The 26,776-nt window shown below is 27.7% G+C and overlaps 1 long non-coding RNA gene across 1 annotated transcript in view; it reads right to left on the bottom strand.

Annotated features, from left to right (window-relative positions):
* Positions 1-8,967: 8,967 nt before the first annotated feature.
* LOC147802208 (uncharacterized) overlaps positions 8,968-26,776 on the bottom strand; it is a 35,798-nt gene continuing 17,989 nt past the window's right edge. The window contains exons 7-10 of the long non-coding RNA XR_015429643.1: positions 26,670-26,727; positions 24,077-24,164; positions 14,354-14,444; positions 8,968-11,334 (exon numbers count right to left, since the gene is read on the bottom strand). This is a non-coding gene — a long non-coding RNA (uncharacterized LOC147802208). The remainder of the gene's footprint in view (positions 11,335-14,353; positions 14,445-24,076; positions 24,165-26,669; positions 26,728-26,776) is intronic.

Genomic DNA, 26,776 nt, shown 5'->3' with positions numbered 1-26,776 from the left:
TTTGAGCAGTCCTTGTTTAATCTCTATATTTGTTTCATCCATAACTTTGCATCTACTTCTTTCTCATTCTGTTTCATTTCGTCTAAAGTGTTTAGTTTCTTTTTATTTCTTCTCCTGGAAATTCCTATCCTTCTAGCGTTTCTCAGAAGCAGTCTCTTTCTAGCTTTACATCCTCATGATTTGAGCAGTCCTTGGTCAATCTCTATATTTGTTCCATCCATGACTTTCCATCTACTTCTTTCTCATTCTGTTTCATTTCGTCTAAGGTGTTTAGGTTCTTTTTATTTTCTCTCCTGGAAATTCCTATCCTTCTAGCGTTTCTCAGAAGCAGTCTCTTTCTAGCTTTACATCCTCATGATTTGAGCAGTCCTTGGTCAATCTCTATATTTGTTCCATCCATGACTTTGCATCTACTTCTTTCTCATTCTGTTTCATTTCGTCTAAGGTGTTTAGTTTCTTTTTATTTCCTCTCCTGGAAATTCCTATCCTTCTAGCGTTTCTCAGAAGCAGTCTCTTTCTAGCTTTACATCCTCATGATTTGAGCAGTCCTTGTTCAACCTCTATATTTTTTCCATCCATGAATTTGCATCTACTTCTTTCTCATTCTGTTTCATTTCGTCTAAGGAGATTAGTTTCTATTTATTTCCTCTCCTGGAAATTCCTATCCTTCTAGCGTTTCTCAGAAGCAGTCTCTTTCTAGCTTTACATCCTCATGATTAGAGCAGTCCTTGTTCAATCTCTATATTTGTTCCATCCATAACTTTGCGTCTACTTCTTTCTCATTCTGTTTCATTTCGTCTAAAGTGTTTAGTTTCTTTTTATTTCTTCTCCTGGAAATTCCTATCCTTCTAGCGTTTCTCAGAAGCAGTCTCTTCCTAGCTTTACATCATCATGATTTGAGCAGTCCTTGTTCAATCTCTATATTTGTTCCATCCATATTGTTCCTCCGTAACTTTGAATCTACTTCTTTCTCATTCTGTTTGATTTGGTTTATGGTGTTTAGTTTATCTTCATTTCATCTCCTGGAAATTCCTATCTTTCTGGCGTTTCTCAGAAGCATCCTCTTCCTAGCTTTACTTCCTCCTTATGATTTTTGCAGTCCCTGTTCAATCTCTATTATTTGTTTTATCCAGTTCTTTCAGTAAACATATGTTTAGTTAGCTGACACAATTTTAACTTGTTGATTTGTCACAAAATTATTTGTATTATCTGATACCAATTATTGTTTTCTTGAATTGAAAAAAAAAATGTTTGCAAGAAATTTATTTAAAATTATCAAAAATATGTATAATTGTAAAGTTACATTTTCTTATAAACGTTACGTTGGATTAATTTACAATACAGAATAAAATTAGTTTAGCAAATTTTCTCATTTTGCTTATTGATTCAATTCCTTTTAATTTACCATGCTTTACAAGCCTTCAAGTTGAATTTATTGTTCATTTTACTGAAATTATTTTTCATTTTAACAAAAACTATTCAATAAAAAAATTATACTATAATTTCTTTAGAACATTTTACGTTGGAAAATATTTGTTCATGTCGAAAACCAACAGCTAAAGGCTTAGCTAGCTCAATACCGACAGCATTCTTGAAAAGCCAATTTTTAAATTTGCAGCAAGTATTTAAACTCTCATGATGTCAACATTTATTAATTTAAGTTAAGCTAATGTTATAACATAGCCGGGTTGCTTAAACTTTATGCTTTGTAGAACCTGGTATCCATCGATTCTTTAGGATAAAAACACAGTGTTTGTTGCTCATTTAATATTCTGAAATGCATTAATAGAGAAAACTTTGGGGACCCTCTATTTTGGAGAGTAGTGTGTTCTCAAAATTTCTTTGGGTAATTCATGAAAGTCAAACTTTTATTTTTGATCAAATTTTTAAATCTCATAATTCATCGTACTGTTAGAATTTAGCACAAACAACCATTACAAATTCCAAATGAGGTATGAAAAAAAAACATGTATGAGATATATCAGGAAAAATTTGATTATAATTTTATAGTCTTAGATTGAAGGGAATAGCAATATCCTTGGGGATAATTTAAGTATGTACAAGACTGAGTGACTAGTAAATATTGTTCTGTCCTGCACAATTTTTCAGGAAAAAAAAATCCAGCTTCGTTACATTTCCTTTCTGGTTAGATTAGGTGTCTTTCCCCAGTCAATCAAGGAAATAAAAAAAGTTTTCAAGTGATGAATTTAATTATATAAGCATGATAATTTCTTAACTCAGCGTGTGGTATATTTACTACATATCAGTTTTATAAAGTTAATGCTTAGTATAATGCTAATCATATGATAGGCATGCGATACTCTCTTTTGATCACAGCTTCTTAAGCTATTTATCGTGACCCCCCAAAAAACGTTTACACTGTTAAATTTGGGATTAATAAGAGGCATGTTTTAGCCCTTTTTGAGACACAATTAAAAGTTTTTTAAAAAACATGCATTAAAACTCAGATTTCTAAATTATGTTATTTTAAATCGGTTATTGGTGTGTGCTCATTAAAAAAGTGTATATTTAATTGATAATGAAGATGCAACTCTCCAGAAAACCATTTGAATAAGCCCAATTTAAAACTTCAATATTTAAATTTTTTTGTCCTCCAAAATTAAAATTTTTGCAAGAAAATTACACTTTTTTATTAAAATTTCTTTTATAAAATATTTTTATTTTTTTGTTTTCTTCCTTTTGATTAAAAATTTATAAATGCGTGAAATTTTTTTTTCTCCTTCCACTTTTTTTTCAGAATTTTAGAGTTAAAAGAGAAATGTCAATTCAATATTCCTATTTTTTCAATATATATATTCTTATTCTTTCTTAGAAATTCTCTATTTTTATCTTTCTTCCCTATGAATATTAATTTTTTTATACAAAACACTGAAGATCCAGAAATTATTTTTCACTTGCCTAATTTTGCCAGCATCCCTTGATCTTGATAATGCAAAAGTTGCACAACGTATGCGATAATTTCACTAGCGTCTCAAGACAGATTATTCAATTAATCAATTTACCATATTTCGCACCTTCGAAGTACCATGTGTGGCAGGTATGCATTTTTTCTAAGCAAAACGTTGCAAGGCATCACTGATGTGTTGAATATTACTTCGACATTTAGACAGCCAAAGTAAGCGTCTTAACTCAGAAGATAACTCTTGGAGTGGGAAACTAAATATTACCAAGCTAATTAGCCACCCTTTTCAATGAAGAGTGAGATCTCAGAAGGGAATTGCATAAGTAGATATTCACATTTTTCTGGTTAGGTTCAATTTTGAATGTAGGTCTAATTGCAGTGTTTGGTTGTTTGGCTTCAAATCCTTATCTTCCATATCGATTTATATATGCATTGCTGATCATGTGGCACACCTTTGTCATATGGATAAGCATACTTGTACCAATTTTCAGGCTCTTCAGTGAATATTTTGCATGTTCTGTATTTAAGTGGGTCAAGAGTCATTAAAGTTAAAATACTCACAATACAAATTAAATCTCATTTCACTCATTGCTATTCCTACTTTCATTTAGCTCCTCTGATCTATGTTGATTAACATGCGAATGCATAAGTTATTCGATACTTTCACTATTAAGTGCATTTCTCCTGTTCGAATCATAGTTTCCAAACCAAAGATGATGGCCTCCAGCAGGAAAACGCACCAACGGCAGTGCATTCGTGTTGTACAGAAGTAGTTTGAGGAACACGAAAGAAACCACACTCAACCTAGGTCACCTCTCTTACAGCTACCTGATTTCTATCCGGTGAACACGCGTGGGAAGAACTTGAAAGATACAGTACCAAGGGATCTAGATAAACTGAAACATCCCTTTCACAATGCATGGTCTCAGAAGGCACAAACAAGGATTCAACATTTCGAGGAGCCCATACCAAAATCAATAGTACTGAATAAAAACTAAAAGAAGTTCAAGAAAGAACTGAATGGGTGATCTTAGTATTTTGGTTATACAGATTATATTTATCACTCTCAATGAACTTCTTCCCCGGTACTCTTCTCATAAAGATACATCTGATTAGATAGTTTAGGATTTCGATGCATTATAGACGATTTGTACGTGCATGTGTTTCATGCATAATCTTCAACACAGAAATGCTGCTTATTTCCTACTGTGCAATTTTGATCCCCCAAAACATCTCGTAACATTAAAGAATTTTTTCGAAACAGAAACTACTTTTTTTTAATTGAAAGAGTAGATACAGGGGTTGCCATGAATAGGACATGCGTGGGAATGACATGCACTTACTGGTTTTTTGATAAAATGAGATTTCATTTGGTTCAGTTTCGTATATTTACAGATTTTTATTTATTAAATGTGAAATTAATTTCATGTAATGTAAAATATTCCCGTTTTTTAAAGTTGGCCAAAAACTAAAAAACATGAGAGCATTATAATTTTGGAATTAATTGGAAAAGTCTAATCTGTCTTCAAGTCATTTATGGTATGATGAAGGGGTTTTATCTTTAGCACTACTTTTTAAATACTACTATTATCACATTATATTGTAAGTAAATGTAAAATTAATTTCATGTAATGTAAAATATTCCTGTTTTTTAAAGTTGGCCAGAAACTAAAAAACATGAGAGCATTATAATTTTGGAATTAATTGGAAAAGTCTAATCTGTCTTCAAGTCATTTATGGTATGATGAAGGGGTTTTATCTTTAGCACTACTTTTTAAATACTACTATTATCACATTATATTGTAAGTAAATGAGAAATTAATTTCATGTAATGTAAAATATTCCTGTTTTTTAAAGTTGACCAGAAACTAAAAAACATGAGAGCATTATAATTTTGGAATTAATTGGAAAAGTCTAATCTGTCTTCAAGTCATTTATGATATGATGAAGGGGTTTTATCTTTAGCACTACTTTTTAAGTACTACTATTATCACATTATATTGTAAGTAAATTGGACGAAATTTATTTTAGAATAATGCAATTTAAAGGAGTTTCAAGCCGCATGCTGCAAAATATTTGAAATTTCGACAAGTTATTTCAGGAAAAAAACTGTCTACAGATGCCAAATGAAATACATTGTCCTAACCTTAATATGAATTTATTTTGAAATAAGCTTTTGTGACGTAAAGACTTTCGTCAAGAGCGATTTGATGATTAAATTTAATAAATTTTGCGCATAGTTTAAAGATAATTTTTTATTTATTAAAAAAAAACATTTTAAAACATAGAAAACAGATCATTTTTCTTCCATCAGGGAATTTTGCGAAAAAATTTATACATTGTTAAAAGTTATTACAGTTTTCTTAAAACTTCCTAACAAATGCTACAATAGTGTTGTATAATATGAATTTTACTTCTTATTCAGTGTTTTAAACCTCCCATACCATGAACATAGATATTTCCACCTGTTCAAAGATACTTTATGAGCATGAAATTTCTTGTTTCCACCCTACCAATAAGTCAGTTTAGGAGTTTGGTTGCATATTATCCCATATTCCCTGTTTTTCAGTTGCCTTGTCTCTTTCAACGCTGAATATTTCCAAAAATTAGGAGGATGAGTTCTGCAAGTTAAGGCACTATAAGACTAAGCCTTATGCTTCCACATCTTATATTCTGTGCTTTATGCCACCCACCCCTTGAATATAAATATTTCAGACCGTTCAATGAGACTGCATAAACATGTGACTGCTTGCTTCCTCTCTATCACTAAGGCAGCTTAAAAGTAATGTTGTATTTATCCCATTTTCCATGCTTAGTTTCATTACCATACATTTTGATTGTTTTGTATTTTTATATCCATTGAGCTTGAATGCCTCCACCATTCACCTGAGATGACTTAGGATCTATGATCCTAAATTAGGATCTTTAATCTGTGTTATTTAAAATGAATCAAAAAGAAACACTCAACACAGAACATTGAAAAATAATTAATCAAAAACCAGAACAGTCTCAGGGGTAGGGTAAAAAAAAACATATATTCTGAAAGTTTTAATCCAATGTGTAAGGAAGAATATAAAACATTCAAAATGCATGGAAAAATACGGAACATTGAAAATTGAAAAGTATGAACAATTAAAAATATGTGGAATAAAATTCAAAACATTCGAAATGCATGGACAAAAATATGAAATATTCAAAAAGGTATGGAAAAATACAAAGCACTCAAAATGTTTGGAAAAAAAATATGAGACATTAAAATTATATAGAAAAGAATCGATCAAAACAAAATGCAAAATAAAATACAACCTAAATCCAAAAAACTTAATAGAAAGGAGGAAACGCTCATAATAAAAGAACAAAAATAAGAAACATTCAAAATTAAAAGAGAAAAAAAACAACACAGAATATGGAATAGAATGAAACCAAAGTCCTAAACAGTCTCAGTAATAACACAAAGGGAACAACTCACATGGGATAGACAAACATTCAAAACGTACAAAAAAAAATCAACATAAAATATTGAATGAAATGAAACCAAAATATGAAACATTTAAGATGCGTGAAAAAAATACGAAGAATTCAAAATGTATAGGAAAAAAAAATACAATAATAGAATAAAATGCAACCAAAACCGTCTCATTAGAAGGGGGAAACATTCATACACAAGGGATAGAAATATGAAGCATTTAAAATGTATGGAAAAAAATACAAAACATTGAAAGTGTATGGAAAAAATAGGAAACACTGAAAATGTATGGAAAAAAATAGGAAACACTGAAAATGTATGGAAAAAAATACGAAACACTGAAAATGTATGGAAAAAAATACGAAACACTGAAAATGTATGGAAAAAAATACGAAACACTGAAAATGTATGGAAAAAAATACGAAACGCTGAAAATGTATGGAAAAAATACGAAACATTGAAAATGTATGGGAAAAAAATACAATAGAATATAATGCAACCAAAACCGTCTCATTAGAAGGGGGAAACATTCATACACAAGGGATAGAAATATGAAGCATTTTAAATGTATGGAAAAAAATACGAAACATTGAAAGTGTATGGAAAAAAATACGAAACATTGGAAATGTAAGAAAAAAAATATGAAACATTGGAAATGTACGAAAAAAAATATGAAACATTGGAAATGTACGAAAAAAAATATGAAACATTGGAAATGTATGGAAAAAAATACGAAACATTGAAAATGTATGGAAAAAAATACGAAACATTGAAAGTGGTAAAAATACGAAACATTGAAAATGCATGGAAGAAATACAAAATATTCAAAATGCATGGACAAAATATGAAACTGTCAAAACGTATGGAAAAAATACAAATGATTCAGAGTGCATGAAGAAAATACGAAACATCCAAAACGTATTGAGAATAAAAAAGACTCAACGCAGAACACCGAATAAAATACGACCAAAATCTTAAACAGTATCAGTGGAAGGATGGAAACATTCATTCATTTTTAAGGACTAGGAATACAAAACAATCAAAATGTAAGAGAAAAAAATAAAACAGAAAGAAAGTTGGAATATGGAATACAATGCAACCAAAATTCTTAACTATCTCAGTGGATAGGGTGGAAGCATTGATAGACAGGTGATTCAAAGTAGAAAGCATCCCAAATTGCATGAAAAAACATTCAATATAGAATATGAGGTAAAATACAACCACAATCCTAAACTGTCTGAGTAGAAGCATTCATTCAAAGTACAGAGCATTCAAAATCTATAGGAAAAAAAAAACACTCTGCACAGATTATGGAATAAAGGGTAATCAAAATCCTAAGTCATCTCAGGTGAATGGTGGAAGCATTCAAGCTCAATGGATATAAAAATACAAAACAATCAAAAATGTATGGTAATGAAACTACATGGAAAATGGGATAAATGCAACATTACTTCTAAGCTGTCTTAGTGATAGAGGGGTAGCAAGCAGTCACATGTTTATGCAGTCTCATTGAATAGTCTGAAATATTTATGTTCAAGGGGTGGATGGCATAAAGAACAGAATAAGATGTGGAAGCATAAGGCTTAGTCTTATAGTGCCTTAACTTGCCGAACTCATCCTCCGAAGTTTTGAAATATTCAACGTTGAAAGAGACAAGACAACTGAAAAACAGGGAATATGGGATAAAATGCAACTAAACTCCTAAACTGACTTATTGGTAGGGTGGAAACTAGAATTCCATGCTTATAGAGTAACTTTGAACAGGTGGAATTATCTATAGTTTGTCTAAGCTAAGAACTCCTCTCGCCACAAAGTCTGAGGTTGTCTGGTGCTATGGAAACAAGAATGGCGCGTTTTTGGGAGGGTAGCTTTACTCTAAGACTAACACAATAGACCGAAGAAAGATTCCCTTTCTCTTAGAAACCACTCCAAAACAGTGACCCCGCACCCCTACTTGAAATAGTCATACCGCGTTACCATAGTCACCGCCACAGGACCAGACGTAGTCCTTATTTAGATAAACTACATGTTTATGGGATGGGAGGTTTAAAACACAGAATAAGATGTAAAAACTCACCGGTTAGTTTTCGAAAAACTCGTAACCTTTAAAATATTTAACACTGGAAAGAGACATGACAAAAACAAGGATTTTAAAAACAGTTACACACAATAGATAGGAGAAAACCACTGATTTCAGTTTATAGATTGTAAAAATTGCATGCTTGAGAAATAAATATTAAATTTTTCTAAATTTTTGATGCAAAGATTTTGTAGCATTTGTAAAGTTAAGAAAACTTTCAAAATTATTTCTTATTATTTTAGTTGTTTATTCGAAATAATATTCAGTTAATCAAATTTACTCTTGTTTACTTCTCTACTTTAGCAAAATATTATAGTGAAACTCTAATGAAAATTTAGTTTTACTTAATTCTCTTAGGTAATAACTTTAAACGAATAAAAAAACGACTTTTTCCTAATTGTTAGAGAATTAGAAAATAATAATCATAATAAAAACTTTGAAAGAAGATTTCAACTAGCTTTTAGCAGTTTTTGCTTCTGATTCTTTTTAGGTAGTGAATTTTTTTCTTTTTTATAAATATCGAAAATTTTCAACACTCAATTAAAAAAAAATTAGATTAAAATTTAAAATCTCTGCCTTGTGTCTCATACAAAATGCTTTTTAAGATTTGAAATAATTTTAACTTCAAAATGACGACTAAAACAATGAACAATAATTGCAATAATTTCATGAATATAATTATTTTATATCTAATGTATTCCAAATCTATCACACAACAATCAATCAATATTAAAGTCGATTCAATGTTATTGCAGGTAGAATTGAACCAGCCTAAAAATGTTTATACTAATAAAAAATCAATTTGAATGAGATTTTTTAACAACAAATTTAATTAACATGTTTAATTTAGCTTCAAGTTAAATAATATGTTATTTTATTGATAGGTTGAGAATAATTTAGGCCATGGTTAACTGTCTATTGATATAGTGGCATGTGCATTGTTGTGGCAATTTTTGTGGAATAAAGTTAAAAATTTCAACAAGTTATGTATATTTTTCCTTTATTTTAAAAAATAATATTGAATTTACTTTATTATTTGAGATGGTAAAAGGTGATTGACAATTTCAAATAATTGGCAGTTGGTTTAAGAATTTCATATCAAATATGCCTTCAATGCTAACAATGAAACAGGCCTGCACACAGATTGTTTTTTACTTCTTAACCAACTCTAAAAGCACAGGAACTTTGTTGTTATGTATGAAAAAATTAAAATAACTTTTACAATTAAAATATTTCCTACAAATGAAAACTACAAAATTGAGAAAAAATGGGATTTCGTCAAAAAACCATTAAGAGTGTGTCATTTCCTGGCATACCCCATATGGTTTTCCGGATACCCCCCTCCCTATCAACCTCCCATCTCCTGAAACTGCGATGGACATCCGTCGAAAATTAAAAAATTCCTTAACATAGTGTTTTATAATTTTAGTCCAAATGTTTTACTGTTAAAGTACTTACACATTTTTAAAACATATACCTAAGATTGGGAAAAAATAATCATTAGAATTTGGAGTACACGTAAGATATATATATATATGGAGTAAGATAGCAGCATTAATAATTATTGTTGGAGTTGAGTCTAAATTATATGTGCATCGCTTTCATCCTTTAAACAGTGGCAATTCAAATTGACATGGGCTTCTTGATATATTGAATAATTGATTGTTTCATTATGAAAACTGGCATCGTGGATGGAATGTTAGGTCATCAGGATTTCAAGGTACTGTGTCCTCCAAGCGCATCCCACACACATTCAACTAGATAGGGATCAGGTGACTGGAGAAGGGGAGACCTGAGAAGAGTAGCGATCCCTCGCACTTTTCAAACCGATCATGTGCAACACCAGCACTAGGGCATGATGTTCCTTCATGTTGGATGTCATCGACCACCGACCGAAATCATGCACAAATCAGGAAGAAACAGTTTAGTGACAATAGGCTGGAATGCTTTTGTATTCATATGTTGATTAACATGAATCAGACAAGTTGATCAACATGAATCATTCTTATAATTTATTTCTTGTGCTATGTGCCCTTTCTAATTCAAATAGCATCGTTCATTTGTTGAAAAATTGATTTGTTCATTTGTTGTTCCTTAATATTTTTTGTCCATTTCATCCTTCAAGTTTTTTTCCCTTTCACTGCTCTTGTCTTAACAACTGAGCGAAGTTCACCAGCAAATTATGTTCACCTAAGACTTTGTCACTTAAATGGAAGCAAAATTCGATTTTTTGACGATGGTTTGCAGATTTACTAGGAAAATTCTACATGAGTTGTATATATAAGCAAAGTATTTGTTAAAAACAACCCTTGATTTTGCCCACATCGAGGATTAGCTCTCTTGGGCTGAATGTTCTAGTGAAAGTCAAAGTTCATTTTTAAAAAGCTGACAAAACTTCAGTGAAAACTTTATAATTCTGCTAACACTAAAATATTTCAGCAGGCAGGTTTCCAGGAAATTATACTATTTTAAATCCTAAGGAAAGTTTAAATTAATTTTAAAACTTTGCGTTTAACCCCGGGATAACTGCAACAAATAATTAATCTTATTCTCTTTTTAAAGAGGAAAATAGTGCATAAGCGATTTTTATTTACTGTCATCATGCGTTTTCCTTTTGTTCGTAAGTTAAAATTAGAACTAAAACCTGTGCATGAACTTATTAATTTTAGTCTTATAAAGCTAGATTACAATATAGCCATTTAATAAAATTGTTATTACAAGCTGTTTTACAATAAAATTACTTATTTACTAGATTAATACTTTTTTTCAAATTCAAGAACACATAATTGGTATCAAATAATGGGAAAATAATTGGACAAAAAGAAACAAACTTGTTCCAGTGGCATCAAAAAACTTGGAAAACCACTGAAAAAATAAAATATTTTTCGTTATAATAAAAGACCAAGAAATATATTTTAAAGTAATTAAAAGATCATAAAAAAAAAAAAAAAAATTGTAGCAAAATCTTTTCGAGTCTTTTCATGTCATTAAATTTATTCAAGCATTTTTTGAGAAGATAAGAGCTCTCAAATAAAAAGATAAAAGAATATAAAGAGAAATTTTTTTCTCTGAGACAAACTACTAATTGTTTTTCAATGATTATTCCAACTGTTTAGCATTTGAGCTAGACCAAATCTACAGGATCGTAAAATGACCAAAAAAAAAAAAATTAAACAAGAGGACCCTTTCTTACAATACTTAACCAGTGGCCAACTTCAATCTTGTTAATTTTTTGTACAGATTAACATTTTAATGCTTTACTATAAGAAATTCCTTTGTATTATGATTTTTAGTTTTTAAAAACTATCAGTCCAACTTTTTAAAAAAGCAAACTTACAGAAAACTTTCATAAAAACTAATATATTTTTTTAAGTTGATTTAGATCATTACTTTTTTTTCCTTCGAGAAATTTTATAACTAAGGATTTTCTTTTTATATATATCTTCAATGAGAAGTGCTTTTGCTCTGTTTCAGAATTGAAATAATTTAATGCTTAATACAGGGATTTACATAAAATGAGTGACAGCATTCTGCATGCCATAGAGTGAGACGCAACAAGGTTACCATTACTTTAAGTCAAATATTAATCTTTTAATAGTAATCAGTTGCAGTTTAATACGAAAAACATTTCAGGCAGAGTTCCTTGTTTTAAACTAATTGATTTTTTCAAAAAACTTTTATGACTTTTTAAAAGAAAAATCACCAGATTTAAAAATTTACAAAGCATTTTAATACGTGAACCATAATTTCCAAAAGTGGAATAAGTCTATTTCGAGCAAATAAAAAGTTTATTTAAATTTTTCCGATCAAATTATAGTGTTAAAAAATAACCCAAATTGATTTATCTTTCCCATACTTTTAAAGTTATTCAAACTTTAACCCTTAAAAACCTTAGACTTATACCACTTTAAAAAATAATTACACATGTAATCGCTAGAATGTTTTTTTAAATTGATTATTATTTTTTAAATATATTTTATTATAAGCTTATTGCTATATTAATAAATTTTAATTAGCAAGCATGTCATTTTAAAAATCTTATAATTCATTTGGATTTTTCAGAATACAAATAAAGAAAGTGGATATGTAATGTAGTTTCTTTACACATACATCATCTGTAAGGAATAGTTATTTAATATGGACTACTTTTTTCAATAAACATTATAGAAAGGAACATGCTATTTATTCCTAGCTCTAAAATACAATCTTCACAATTTATTGCAAATATATTAAAAAGAATTTTTAAAAAGGAATAATCCTATTATGGCATAAAGTAGGTGTTTAAAGAAATTCACATTGTCTTTTTCTTATTGTCTGACTTTTTTTAAGTGGCTAAGTTATTCCACGTTGAAATATTTATAACTCTGCAAATAAGATATATTTGTTATAACTTTAATGTTAGTTAAAAGAAAAAAAAACTATTAAAGAAAATGGTGAAATAAATTTTGATTCATTTGAGCGTCTTTTTCGGTTGTTAATTCATTTTTAATCCATATTTATTAATTTTTACATATTTGCATTTACAATGTATTAAGTCAGTTTTTTAATGCAGTATTAGTTTCAATATAGAATTGTTATGATTTATTTATAACAACAGTTTATCTATAATTACTTCTTTTGAAATTTAACTACTTATTAAATGAAAGTTTTCAATTTAAAAAAATTTTTTTTTAAATAAAAAGTACAATTTAAATAAAATAAATAGATTATTTTTATTACCAAAAAAAATATCCCCAACCCTGATTTCAAGAATGAGCTGGCATAGTTTAGGGTAATTCTTAGGAATCATTCGACCAATTTCATTCCAGTTTCGTATTTAGCTATTACATTCTTTAAAATGATGTAAAATTTTGCATTTTTTTTTAATTTTGAGAATTTTTATATAAAACAATAAAAATAAATATTCATGAAAATTTATCTTTTGCATTGAATCATCATTGGAAAAACTAATTAATTAATAGAAAAAAATGTTTTCAATTCCAATAAGTTCTCGAGATATTGCGAAATATGAAGAAAGTATAATTGGCATTAAGAGAATGCCATAGCAAGGGAGAAGTTTTTCATCATAAATTTTCTTTGACATTCATGACTAATTTAAACTTTAAAGTACAGAAAAAGTGAGTTCAGTCTAACCTGGATTAAGCCATGAAGCTTCGAATGCTGAAAAGAAATTCTTAAAATATCAGAAAGAAAATAAAGGAGAAGATAACTTAGAATTACAAAATGGAGAAATTCTCTTCCAAAAATTTGTTTGTATTTTTATATTTTGAACTTTTTTTAGAAATTGAAACTTCATAGATTGCTCTAGGTTTCCCAGAGCACATTCTTTCGATCGTTTAAATTTTAAATTAGTAATGGAAAGAAAGGAATTTATGACGAAAAGTTTCTTCTCTGGTATGGCGTCCTCTGAAAAGATCCAAAATTATGAACGCTCTTTTGACCAAACTCTTTGGATGCAACTTTTAAGATTTTGGCTACCCCCATTTCATATTTTGAGGGTCAAGAACTCAAGATGGGGGAAAAAAAGGCACGTTTATTTAGAGAAAGTAATTTTTTGTGCCTTATTTTGTAACTTAAAATATAGTCTGCCACCCTGAATGATTAAATTTAAATCCTAGTATGTTATTTTATTTATTATTATTTTAGATTTTGCATTATCAAAAAACAAACTGATTTACATCAGAAATCAGCATTGTTACTTTTGAGAGAAACTGTTCTGGCAAAACTAGAATGTTTTGTGTACTATCAAAAACATAAGATTCAGAATTAAATTAACTAAACTACATTTTATACATTCAAGAAAAAGGAAATCTAAAACCATTTCTTAAAAGTGATAAAATTGTCAGCTACAATTAAAATTATTGATAAAATTTATCATACTTACAATATAAATGGTAGCAATTTTTCAGGAATGCAAACAAATTTGTGGCTTCCTAGCAATTATCACGAGTAGATGACACCTTTATCGATATGATCTACAAAAGAAAAAAAGTTCACATGTAAATATATAAACACTAAATCAGGGATAAAAAATTTAGAAAAACTAATACATTCAAAATTAAATTTGTCAGGATATGTTAAATTTGGACGGTTTCACAAGGAGGATTAATGAACACAACTAAAATAACGTGATGAATTAATCATAAATAAAATCTTACTTTATGATTAAAATCAGGATTTTAGAAGGAAAGAAAACAAGAAAAGAAAAGAAAAACTAGGATAAAATTTTTCAAAAAAAAAAAAAAAAAGCAAATAAATTAAATAATAAATAAATAAATAAAATAAAACAGGTAAACTTTATACCTTTCCCAGATAGTTACACACATATCAAAATATAAGAAATAATTTTTTAAAACATTAAGTATAAAATATTTTAAACAATGATCAGTAAAATCTCAGTTCAAAGTGAAATAGAGTAATTTTTTTTTAATAATTCTGTAAAAAAATTAAGATCTGCCTAAAAATATTTAAGAAATGTGACTGGATCAAATAAAGTTATTATCATATTAAAAAAAAAATCTTGAAATTCAGTTACTTAAAAGATTTACATTGTGGCAGACATGATACCCAAGCTCAAAAATATAATTTAATCATTTCAAGAGTTTTCAGACATCAGCAATCCTTCAGTAACAGCCAATATTATTCAAACAACCTTCTGCTTAGGAGCACGTGACATATAATTTATAGTTTTGCTGATATACCATCAGTTCTGATATAAAAAAAGCAATTTTTATACTCTTACAGAAATTATGTCAATAACTGTGGCAACATTATTTTAGCATTTCCTTTTCAACTTTCTGAATTTCAACATTTGTGCCAAAGATTCAAGCATTTATCTCTTGTATCATTAAGTTTTTCCCAAGTTTTTACCGTGAATAGATGAAAACTTTCTATCTTCCAAGAATGTGAATAATAAGAAAAATCATTAAAATCTTTAAAGGAACGAAACATAATTCAGATTTAAAACTTAATCTAAAATTAAAACAGCAATCATTTATTTCATATGTTATGGAATTATGAAGAAGAGAAAAAAAATAGACAAACTCTTAAAGAAGCTTATTTTTAATCTGACAACAAAAACCTTATGCAGTAGACCTATATAGAAACAATACTAAGGATTAATTCGATGTGAAAATTAAAGCTTTAAAAAATCTGAGGTTTATAATTATAATACTTACAAACCATTCTTTCACAAACAACCTTATATTTCAATTGTTCTCACTGCAAGGGTCAATAAAAAATATGAGCAAATAAATAAAATTAAAAAAAATAGAAAAGAGATAAAATTCTAAAAAAACTAAGGTAAACAACGTTAAAGAGCACAAAAACACATCAGTGCAACAGGACTGTTGCACTGATGAAGGTTGCCCTTTGAGCATCCGAAACAGTTGTCTGCATTTATAATATTTTTGTGCTCTTTAACGTTGTTTACCTTAGTTTGTATTTTAGCACAAAGGTCACCCACTTGTGTATTTAAGAAACACTGTGCTGTGGAGCTATGTGGAAACAATACTGAGAAATAGTTCGGTGTAAAAATTAAAACTTTAGAAAATCTGAGGTTTATAATTATACTGTTTAAAAGACTTTGTTTCACAAAGAAACTTATCTTTACATTTTTTTACTGCAACAGACAATTAAAAGAATAAAAGAAACAAAATTTTTTTTTAATGAAATGAAACTCGAACAGAAACTTATTTTTACTGAAATAATACGAAACATTGCTCAGTAGACCTATACTGAAATTATACTAAGGACTAGTTTGATGCAAAAATTAGAGCTTTAGAAAATGTAAGGCTTTTAACTATATTGCGTAAAAGCGCATCTAAGCAGTTTATCTTATAATTATTCTGACTGCAAGATTCAATTGAAAAAATAAATAAGCAAAAAAAAAAAAAAAAAAAGAGTTGAAACTCTAACGAAAACTTATTTTTACTATAACAAGAAGCATTGTAAAGTGGACCTAAATAGAAACAATACTAAGGATGAGTTTAATGGAAACATTGAGGATTTAGAAACCTGAGGCTTATAACTATATTGCCTAAAAGCCTTTCTTTCAGTAGACACTTATCTTTCTATAGTTCTGACTGCAAAAGTTAAAAGAATGAACAAACAAATCAAAAAGGGAATACAGTTTAAATCTAACAGAAGTTTTTTTTACTAAACAAGAAACAATGTGCAGTGGACCTAAATGGAAACAATACCAGTGACTAGTTTTATGTAAAAATTAAAGCCTTTTAAATTATGTACTTTTTAAATATAACACGTAAAGGCCTTTCTTTCACTAAGAAACTTATTTTTTATTTGTTCTCACTGAAAAAGTCAAGAAAATCAATGAACAAGCAAATCAAAAGAGTGGAACTCAAACAGAAACAGATTTCTACTGCAACAATAAACATTGTGCAGTGGTCCTACATGGAATTAACAATAAGGATTAATTTGAATTAAAAATTAAACCTTCAGAAAATCTTTGGCTTATAATATTGCCTTAAAGCTTTTCTTTACTTAAAAATTTTATTTTTCAATTATACTATTGCATGAGTCAAATAAAACAATGAACCAAGAAATAAAAAAATGGAAAAGAGTTGAAACTATAAAAGAAACTTATTTTCACTATAACAACAAGTTCTTCAACAAGTACTAAAACGATGTGCAAATATGAAAACAATACTATGAACTAATTTGATGCAAAAATTAAAGCTTTAGAAAATCTGAGGCTTAAAACTATATTGCCTAAAATCCATTCTTTAAAAAAGCAGTTTATTTTTCCATTATTCTGACTGTAAGGTTTGATTAAAATAATAAATAAGCAAACAAAAAAATGGAAATGAGTTAAACTCGAACAGAAACTTATTTTTACCATAGCAACAAGAAACATTAGGCAGCGCACCAATATGGAAACTATTTTGAGGACTAGTTTGATGTAAAAGTTAAAGCTTTAGATAATCTATGGCTTATAATGATAATGGCCAAAAGCATTTCTTTTACTAATAAACTTATCTTTCAATAAATGATTTTTGCAGTCAGTATAAAACAAGAAACAAGCAAATACGATAATGGAAAGAGAGTTGAAATTCTAATACAAACTTATTTTTACTATAACAATAGTGCGCACTAGGGCCTATACAATTGTGCATTGCACCTATATGTAAACAATACTAAGGATTAACTTTCTTTAAAAAATCTAAGGCATATAATTATGATTCCTAAAAACCTTTCTTTAATTAAGAAATTTATCTCTCATTTGTACCGACTTCAAGAGACAATTAAAATGTGAACAAATAACTAAAAATAAAATTACAAAGATATGAAACTAACAAAAACTAATTTTTGCCATAGAGAGGAACAATGTGCGGTGAACCTATATGGAAACAATGCTAATAAATTGTTTGATTTAAAAATTAAAGCTTCAGAAAATCTGTAGCTTATAATTATATTGTCTAAAAACCTTTCTTTCACTAACAAATTTTTTTTTCAATTTTTTTGACTGTAACAGAATAAGAATAAAAAGAACAATAAGAAAGAATAATAAGAATAAAAGAAGTTAGAATTAAAAGAATAAAAAACAACTCGAAAAATTGAAAAGAGTTGAAACTCAAACCTAAACTTATTTCTACTGTAAAACCAATACACATTATGCAATAGACCCTATAATGGAAACAATGCTAAGGACGAGTATGGTGCAAACACTAAAGATGTAAAAATCTGAGGCTCATTGTTAGATTTCCTAAATGCCTTTATTCACTAGAAACTTCAGATTGCAAGAGTCAATTATAACAAAGAACAAACCAATAAAAAATAGAAAAGAGTGTAAACTCTAATGAAAACTTATTTTTACTGTAACAACAAGAAACATTGAGCAGTGGTCCTACATGGAAACACTCAGGATTAATTTGAGTTAAAAATTAAACTTTTAGAAAATCTGAGGTTTATTATAATATTGCCTAAAACCTTTCTTCCACTAAAAATTTTATTTTTCAATCGTACTGCCTGCATGAGTTATTTAAAACAGTAAACAAGCAACAAAAAAAAAATTGAAACTAACAGAAACTTTTTTCCTATAACAACAAAAACAGGGAGTAGTGGAACTATATGGAAAAAATATTAAGAATTAGTTTGATGTAAAGGTTATAGCTTTAGAATTACTAAAGCCTATAATTAAATTCCCCAAAACTCCTTTCTTCCACCTATCAACTTATCTTTCAAACATTCCGGTTGCAAGAGTCAGTTAAAACAGTTAAGAAACAAATAAAAAAAATGGAAAACAGTTGAAACTCAGAGAGAAACTTATTTTTACTATAGCAGCAGGAAACATTGTGCAGTGTACCTATATGAAAACAATACTAAGGACTAGTTTAAGGAAAAATTAAAACTTTGGAAACTTTGAAGCTTGTAATTACATTGCCTAAAACTTTTCTCTTCTTTTTCTACCTAGTAACTATAATTCAAATGTTATGACTACAAAAGTTAAAAGAATGAAGAAACAAATCAAAAAATGACGAAAAAAGGTTGAACTCTAACAGAAAATTATTTTTACTAACCAAGAAACAATGTGCAAAGGACCTAAATGGAAACAATTATAAGCGTTAGTTCAAAGTAAAAGTTAAAGCTTTAGAAAATCAGAGGGTCATAATTATATTATTTAAAAGACATTCTTATAATGATTATGGCCAAAAGCCTTTCTTTCAATAAGAACTAATCTTTCAATTTTACTGACTGCAAAAGTCATTAAAAGAAGAAACAAACAAAAACAAATACACTTATTTTTAATATAACAACATTTGGGTATTGCACCTACATGGAAACAATACTAAGGATAAATTTGATATCAAAGTTAAAGCTTTAAAAATTCTGAGGCTTATGATTATAATGCTTAAAGAAAGCTTATAATAGAAAGATTATAATGCTTAATAAAGAAAGATTATAATGCTTAATAAAGAAAGATTATAATGCTTAATAAAGAAAGATTATAATGCTTAAAGAAAGATAGTGCCTTTCTTTCACTAAGGAACTTATCTTTCAATTGTTCTGACTGAAAGAGTCAATTAAAAATATGAAAAAATAAATACAAAAAATGTAATAGAGTTGAAACTCTAACAATAACTAATTTTTACCATGACAAGGAACAATGTGCTGTAGACCTACATTAAAACAATACTAAGAAATTGTTCGATGCAAATTTTAAAGCTTTGGAAAATCTGAAGCATATAATTATACTGTCAAAAAACCTTTCTTTCACTACGAAGCTTATCTTTCGATTTTTCTGACTGCAAGGGGTAATTAATAGAATAAAAGAAAATAATTTAAAAGAGATTAAACTCTGACAGAAACTCATTTTTACTATAACAATATGAAACATTGCTCAGTGGAACTATACCGAAACTATTCTAAGGACTAGTTCGATGTAAATATTAAAGCTTTCGAAAATGTGAGGCCTATAACTATATTGCTTAAAAGCGTATCTTTGACTAAGCAGTTTATCTTACAATTTTTCTGTCTGCAAGATTCATTTAAAAGAGTAATTAAGCAAAGAAAAAATGGAAAAGAGTTGAAACTCCAACAAAAATTAATTTTTATTATAACAAGAAACATTTTACAGTGGACCCAAATCGAAACAATACTAAGGATGAGTTTGATATAAACTTCAGAAATCTGAAGCTTATAATTTGATTGTCTAAAAGCTTCATTTGTTCTCTTTGCAAGAGTCAAGTAAAACAATTAACAAACAAATGAAAAAGTGGAAAGGAGTTGAAACTCTTGCAGAAACCTATTTTTAATGTAACAAGAAACACTGTGAAGTGGAACTAGATGAAAAAAATACTAAGGATTAGTTTGATGCTAAAATTAAAGCTTTAGAAAATATGAGGCTCATAATTAGATTGCCGAAGATTCCTTTTTCTAATTAAAAACTTATCTTTCAATTGGTCTGATTGCAAGAGTCAGGTAAATCAATAAACCAATAAATAAATAAAAATTAAATAAGCATACCTGCCAACTTTCACTCCTTCCGAGAATGGATTTTCAGAGTGGTTGTAAAACAATAAACGAAAAACAATCTGACTCAAAAATATATTTATATTTTGATCGCCTTGAAATTCGCTTGCGCAAGGATTATTATGCTTTCATATATTTATTGTAATTATTTATACGTAGTGGTAGTCAAACTCATTTATAATTATCATTATAATTCAAAAAGTTAATTGGGATAGCCTGTGTATTGCTACCACTTTAAATATGAAAATAAAATCTTCCAGAAAATTCGGAAGAGTTGGCAGGTATGAATAAGTTGAACTCTAACAGAAACTTTACTATAACAAGAAACAATATTTAGCGAACCTATATGGAAGATAATGTTTGATGTAAATATTAAGGCTGTAGAAAATCTGAGGCTTATAATTATATTGCTTAAAAGACTTTCATTCACCAAGAAGCTTATTTCAATTAGTCTTACTGCAAGAATCAATTGAAAAAATAAACAAACAAATAAAAAAATGGAAAAGAGGTGAAACTCTAACTAAAACTAATTTTTGCCCTAACAACAAGAAATACTTGGTAGTGCACCCTAATAGAAACAATGCTAAGGATTAGTAAAATGTATGAATTAAAGCTTTAGAAGATATGAGGTTTATAATTGTAATTACCGAAAGCTTTCTTTCATTAAGAAACTTATCTTTCAATTATACTGACTGCAAGAGTCAATTAAAAGAATAAAGTAAATAAATTTTTTTAAAAGAGTTGGAACAAACAGAAACTTATTTTTACTTTAATAACAAGAAATATTGGACAGTGCAACTAAATGAAAACAATACTGAAGACGAGTATGATGTAGAAATCAAAGCCTTAGAAGATATAAGGATTATAATTATACTGGGTAAAACCTTTCCATTCTTTTTCCACCTAGAAACTTATCTTTCGATTGTTCTGTCTGCAAAAGTCAATTAAAAGAATGAATTAAATAGTTTAAAGGTTAAAGTGAACAACCTAGTTCCGCTTGGTTTAGCGACAAATTTCGCTCAAATTTGCTAAAACCCCATTTCTAGTTGTTTTGCTTTCATTGACATCACTTTCAGGTTATCTCAACTTTTGTATATCAATAAGAGATTGGCTCTTAGTTTATTTTCCTAAACATATCGTATAAAAAAAGAATCTCTAAAAATAAGAGGAATACCCAATTGTGAACAGCTGTCATTTTATATCCTATCACTAGACACACATATCAAAATTAAAGAAATACATTTTTTTTAAAACCATAATAGGAAGAATAAAATATCTTCAGCATTAATTAGTAAAATCTCAGTTCAAAGTGAAATTGAGTAAATATAGTGGTAGATATCATGATACCCTAGCTCAAAATTATAAATCAATCAGATCAAGAATCTTCAGTTATCCTTCAGTAACAATTAATTTTATTCAAATAACCTTATACGTAAGAGCAAGGGTCATATAATGTATAGTTTTGCTGATATAACACTACTTCTGATTTTATTTTCTGATATAAGTAAAAAAAAATTTTTTACACTACCACAGAAATTATGTAAATAACTGCGGTGACATTTATTTTGGCAGGTCGTATTTCCTTTTCATCTTTCTGAATTTAAACATTTGTGTCAAAGATTCAAGCATTTTTGTTTTGTATTATTCATGTTTTCGCAAGTTTTTAAGCATGAACAGATGAAAACATTCTATCTTCAAAGAATGTGAATACTAAAAAAAATGTATTAAAGTTTTCAAAAGAACTAAACATAATTCAGATTTAAAACATCATCAAAAACATTGAATATGATATGGAATTATGAAGAAGATTTAAAATAAATAGGTAAACTCTAAAGTCAACTCTAGAGTCAAGTAAAACAATTAACAAACAAATGAAAAAATGGAAAAGAGTTGAAAGTTTGACTCTAACAAAAACTTATTTTTAACTTAACAAGAAACATAGTGCCATGAAACTAGATTGAAACAATACTAAATATTAAGTTTGATGTAAAATTTATAGCTTTAAAAAATATGAGGCTTATAATTCGATTGCCAAAGACCTGTATTTTTTCCCCACCTAGAATTCAATTCAATTGGTCTGATTGCAAGAGTCAGATAAATAAAAAAAAAACAATAAATTAAAATTTTTTAAAAGAGTTGAACTCTGAAACATATTTTTACTATGAGAAGAAACAATATTAAGGGGATCTATATGGAAATAATACTAAGAAATTGTTTGATGCAAAAATTAAAGCTTCAGAAAAGCTGAGGCTTATAATTATATTGCTTAAGAGCCTTTATTATATTACTTTATTACTGAAAGCCTAGAAATTTTATCTTTTAATAGTTTTGACTGCAGGAGTCAATTAAAAGAATAAAAAAGCAATTCAAAAAATGGAAAAAAGTTAAAACTCGAACATAAACTTACTTCTACTAAGCAAGAAAGATTGTGCGAAGGACCTATATGAAAACAATACTAAAGATTATTTTGATGTAAAAAATTCAAGTTTTAGAAAATATGAGGCTCAAAATTATGTTGCCTAAAAGCCTTTCTATCATTTTCTACCTAGAAACTTATGTTTCAAATGTTCTAACCGCAAGATTCAATTAAAACAAAGAACAAACAAATAAAAAAATGGGAAACAGCTGAATTTCTAAGAGACTTATTTTAACTACAGAAACAAGAACATTATGCAGTGGAACTATATGGAAACAATATTAAGGATGAGAATGATATAAACATTAAAGATTTAGAAATCTGAGGCTTATAATTAGATTTCCTAAATGCCAATGCTTTCATTAGAAACTTATCTTTAATTTGTTCAGACTTCAAGAATCAATTAAAAGAAAAAACAAATAAAAAAATTTAAAAGAGTTTAAACTAACAGAAACTTGCTTTTACCTTAACAAGAAATATTGGGCAGTGAACCTAAATGGAAACAATACTAAGGATAAATTTAATGTCAACGGTAAAGCAATCGAAAATTTGAGACAAACAAGCATAATGTCAAAATGTCTTTCTTTCTCTAAGAAAGTTATTTTTCAATTGTTCTGATTGCAAGAGTCAATTAAAAAAATGAACAAACCAATAAAAAAGGAAGAAAGAGGTGAAACTGTAAGATAAACTTATTTTTACTATAAAAACAAACATAGTGCCGCAAACCTTAATGGAAACAATACTGAGGATTATATTGATGCAAAAATTAATGCTTTGGAAAATCTAAGGCATAATTATAATGCCTAAATGCCTTTCTTTTGCTAAAAACTTATCTTTCAAATGTTCTTATTGCAAGAGTTAATTAAAAGAATGAACAAACCAATCAAAAAATGGAAAAGAGTTGAAAATCTAACATAAACTTATTTCTGTTTCTAAACTTATTCCTATTATTTCTATTTCTATTTTAGTTTTTATATTATCAAAACTAAACTGATTTGCATCCGAATTTCGCACCGTTTTACTTTTAAGAGAAACTTTTCTGCAGAAACTTCCCAGTTTCTTTCCAATACATAAGATTCTGTGTTAAATTAATTAAACAACATTTTATACATTCACAAAAAAGATGACCTATAAAAAAATATGTTAAAAGTGATAAAAATTTCATCAATTAAAAATGTTGATATAATTGATCATACTTACGATATAAATGGTAGTAAATTTTCAGGAATCAAAACTAACTGCGGCTTTCTTGAAATCAGGAATAGATGACAACTTTGTAATATTAAATCTATGCGATATACAAAAAAAAAATTTCATATATAAAAAAATAAACACTAAATCAAAGCCAAAAAATTTTCAAAACTAATAAATCAATATTCAAATTTGAAAAGATTTGTTAAATTAGGATGATTTTACAAGGAGGGCTATTAACCACAACTAAGTTGACAGTAAAAATTAATCATAAACAAAATCTTAATTTATTATTATAAACAGGATTTTGGCTTATTTTTTCAGGCTCAACCAAAGAAAAATTAGGATAAAATGTGAAGAAAAAAATTCTTAAAATAAAATAAAAAATGAACACATGAAGAAATAAATTAATAAAATAAAACCTGATAATTTTTGGTACAGTATACATGTACCAGATAGTATTTAAAAAGAGCAAACAACAAAATAAAAACTTGTTGTACTCTAGTATAATAAAGGCACATATTTGCAAAAAATAATATATTTGTAAATATATGAAATTGAAACATATGTAGTTATTATATATAAAAAATAATATATAAAAAATAATATATAAAAAATAATATATAATAAGTATATTTGTTTTAATTTCAGAATAACTTAGCTGAGAGCAACAAGTCTGAATAGTTTACAGTTCAATTTTTTTGTTAAGTACTGAACAAGTAAAGTTTGAGACCCTTTCATGGTACTGCTACTTTAAAAAAATTTTCAGTTTCAATTTGTTAATATTCCATAATACCAATGTATATTTAAAATTTGTAACAAACATAATTAACTAATTTTAAAGTTATGTTTCAATGATTTTGTAAAGACAAAGATAGGTTTCAACCAGTATCAAGAAAACACACACACTACCTTTTAAAAAAGTAATATATATTAAAAAATATTTAATAATGAAATGAATTAATATAACATATTTCATATGGTTTTTTTATTTAAAAAAATTTCAACATTTTTTAAGTGTGCTGATTATTGAATAGTTCAAAGGTTAAAGTGTACAATCTTGTTTAGCGACAAATTTTGTTCTGCTGATATAAAAAGAATCAATTTTTACACTTTTACAGAAACTATTTAATTATATTGGTAATTATATGGACATTATTTTGGTAGGTCGTATTTTCTATTCAACTTTCTGAATTGTAACATTTGCTTCGAAGATTCAAACCTTCTCTTTTTTCGTATCATTCATGTTTTTGCAATTTTTCACCATGAGTAGACAAACTGATTCCCTCTTCAATGAAAGTGAGTACTAGAAAAATTTATAAAGATTCTAGTTTTTTAAAAGGGCTAAAAATAATTCAGACTAAAAACAAAATTTAAAGTCAGAAGAGCTATCAGTGGATTTGATATAAAATTACGAAAAAAAAAAATGAAAAAAAAGGGAAAGAAAAGAAAAATAATTTATGCTGATGAAGCTGTGCAATTCACGGTACAGATTCAATTTCTTTTAAAAATTGTACTCATGAAGAAATAAAATTAAAATGTTTGAAAATCATAATAAAAAATGAACACAATAAAGCTTCTTCAATAGAAAAAAATGAACCTCTATTAATAATAATCTTAGAAATAAACTATTTTTCATATCAAATTACATCAAATAAATTTAATAATTGTAATTCTAGATTTGGAAAAAGAAATAAAGGAAACAAAAGATTAAATTTCTTGAGCTCTAATGAATATCAACAGCAAGGTCAAACAATGGAGTACACAGGTATGTGAATACCAGGGCCAAATGTTTCTAGTACATGCTTTTGAAAGAAGGATTAAAATAATGTAAGGAGGAGGAAAAAAAAAAAAAGAAACGTATTTATTTTCATAGTTTAAATTAAATTTCATGTATGGCAGCAGAATTTTTCATTTGTAGAAATTTATTTATTTCAAACCAAAATGTTTTCAATTTTCCTAAATGTAAAAGTATTTAAATTTCAAGACTAAAAGCTTAATTTTAAATTTTGAAAGACTCTTTTTGACATATTTAGTTTAAAAAAATATTTAAAACTTTAATATCCTGAGAAATGGGTATTAATAATTTGGAAACAGATTTAAGATTGGTATTCTTATTAGTCGTCAATTAGATGCCTCCTTTGTCAGAGACAATTACCCCTTCTTTGCATGCTAATGAGATTATAATAATTATTCAGAATGTTTAAAGTATTAGTGTTCCTCTAAAGACATTTTTTTTATAAATCTAGCAATTAGATCTAGAAATAAAGTCTTAAAAACATGATTTTTTAGAAAAGTTATTGTTTATAAAAAAAAAATGTTTCTTCCAAATTTGTAATTTAAAATGTCTGTTTAAGAACATTAAAATTTTTATAAATTATAGTTTAAAATTATTATTAACAATAACAAAATTATTATTAACAATAATTAGTACATTAAGAAATTGATAGTAAAATTAATGATTAAAAACTAATCTTTGGATGAAGTTATTTTTTGAAAAATCAGTTTTATAATGCGTGCAAAAATATCTTGATTCACAAAGAAATATAAAAAAAGGTGGAAAAAGTGAAATAACCATTAAAAGATTTAGGTTGAAACTTACTTTTGACAGCTTTTAAGTAATCAATCTATTTGGATCCCCATTCTTCAGATTGCAGCCTCTAGAAAAATATGATTTTAGAACTTAAATTATAGATAGCATTAGCTAGT

This window comes from Parasteatoda tepidariorum, chromosome 10 (genome assembly GCF_982258835.1).
Source record: "Parasteatoda tepidariorum strain Cologne lab strain chromosome 10, Ptep-v5.0, whole genome shotgun sequence".
Taxonomy (NCBI): Eukaryota; Metazoa; Arthropoda; class Arachnida; order Araneae; family Theridiidae; genus Parasteatoda; species Parasteatoda tepidariorum.
Note: the sequence above shows the minus strand (reverse complement) of the source record. Positions and strands in the feature narration are given on the sequence as shown.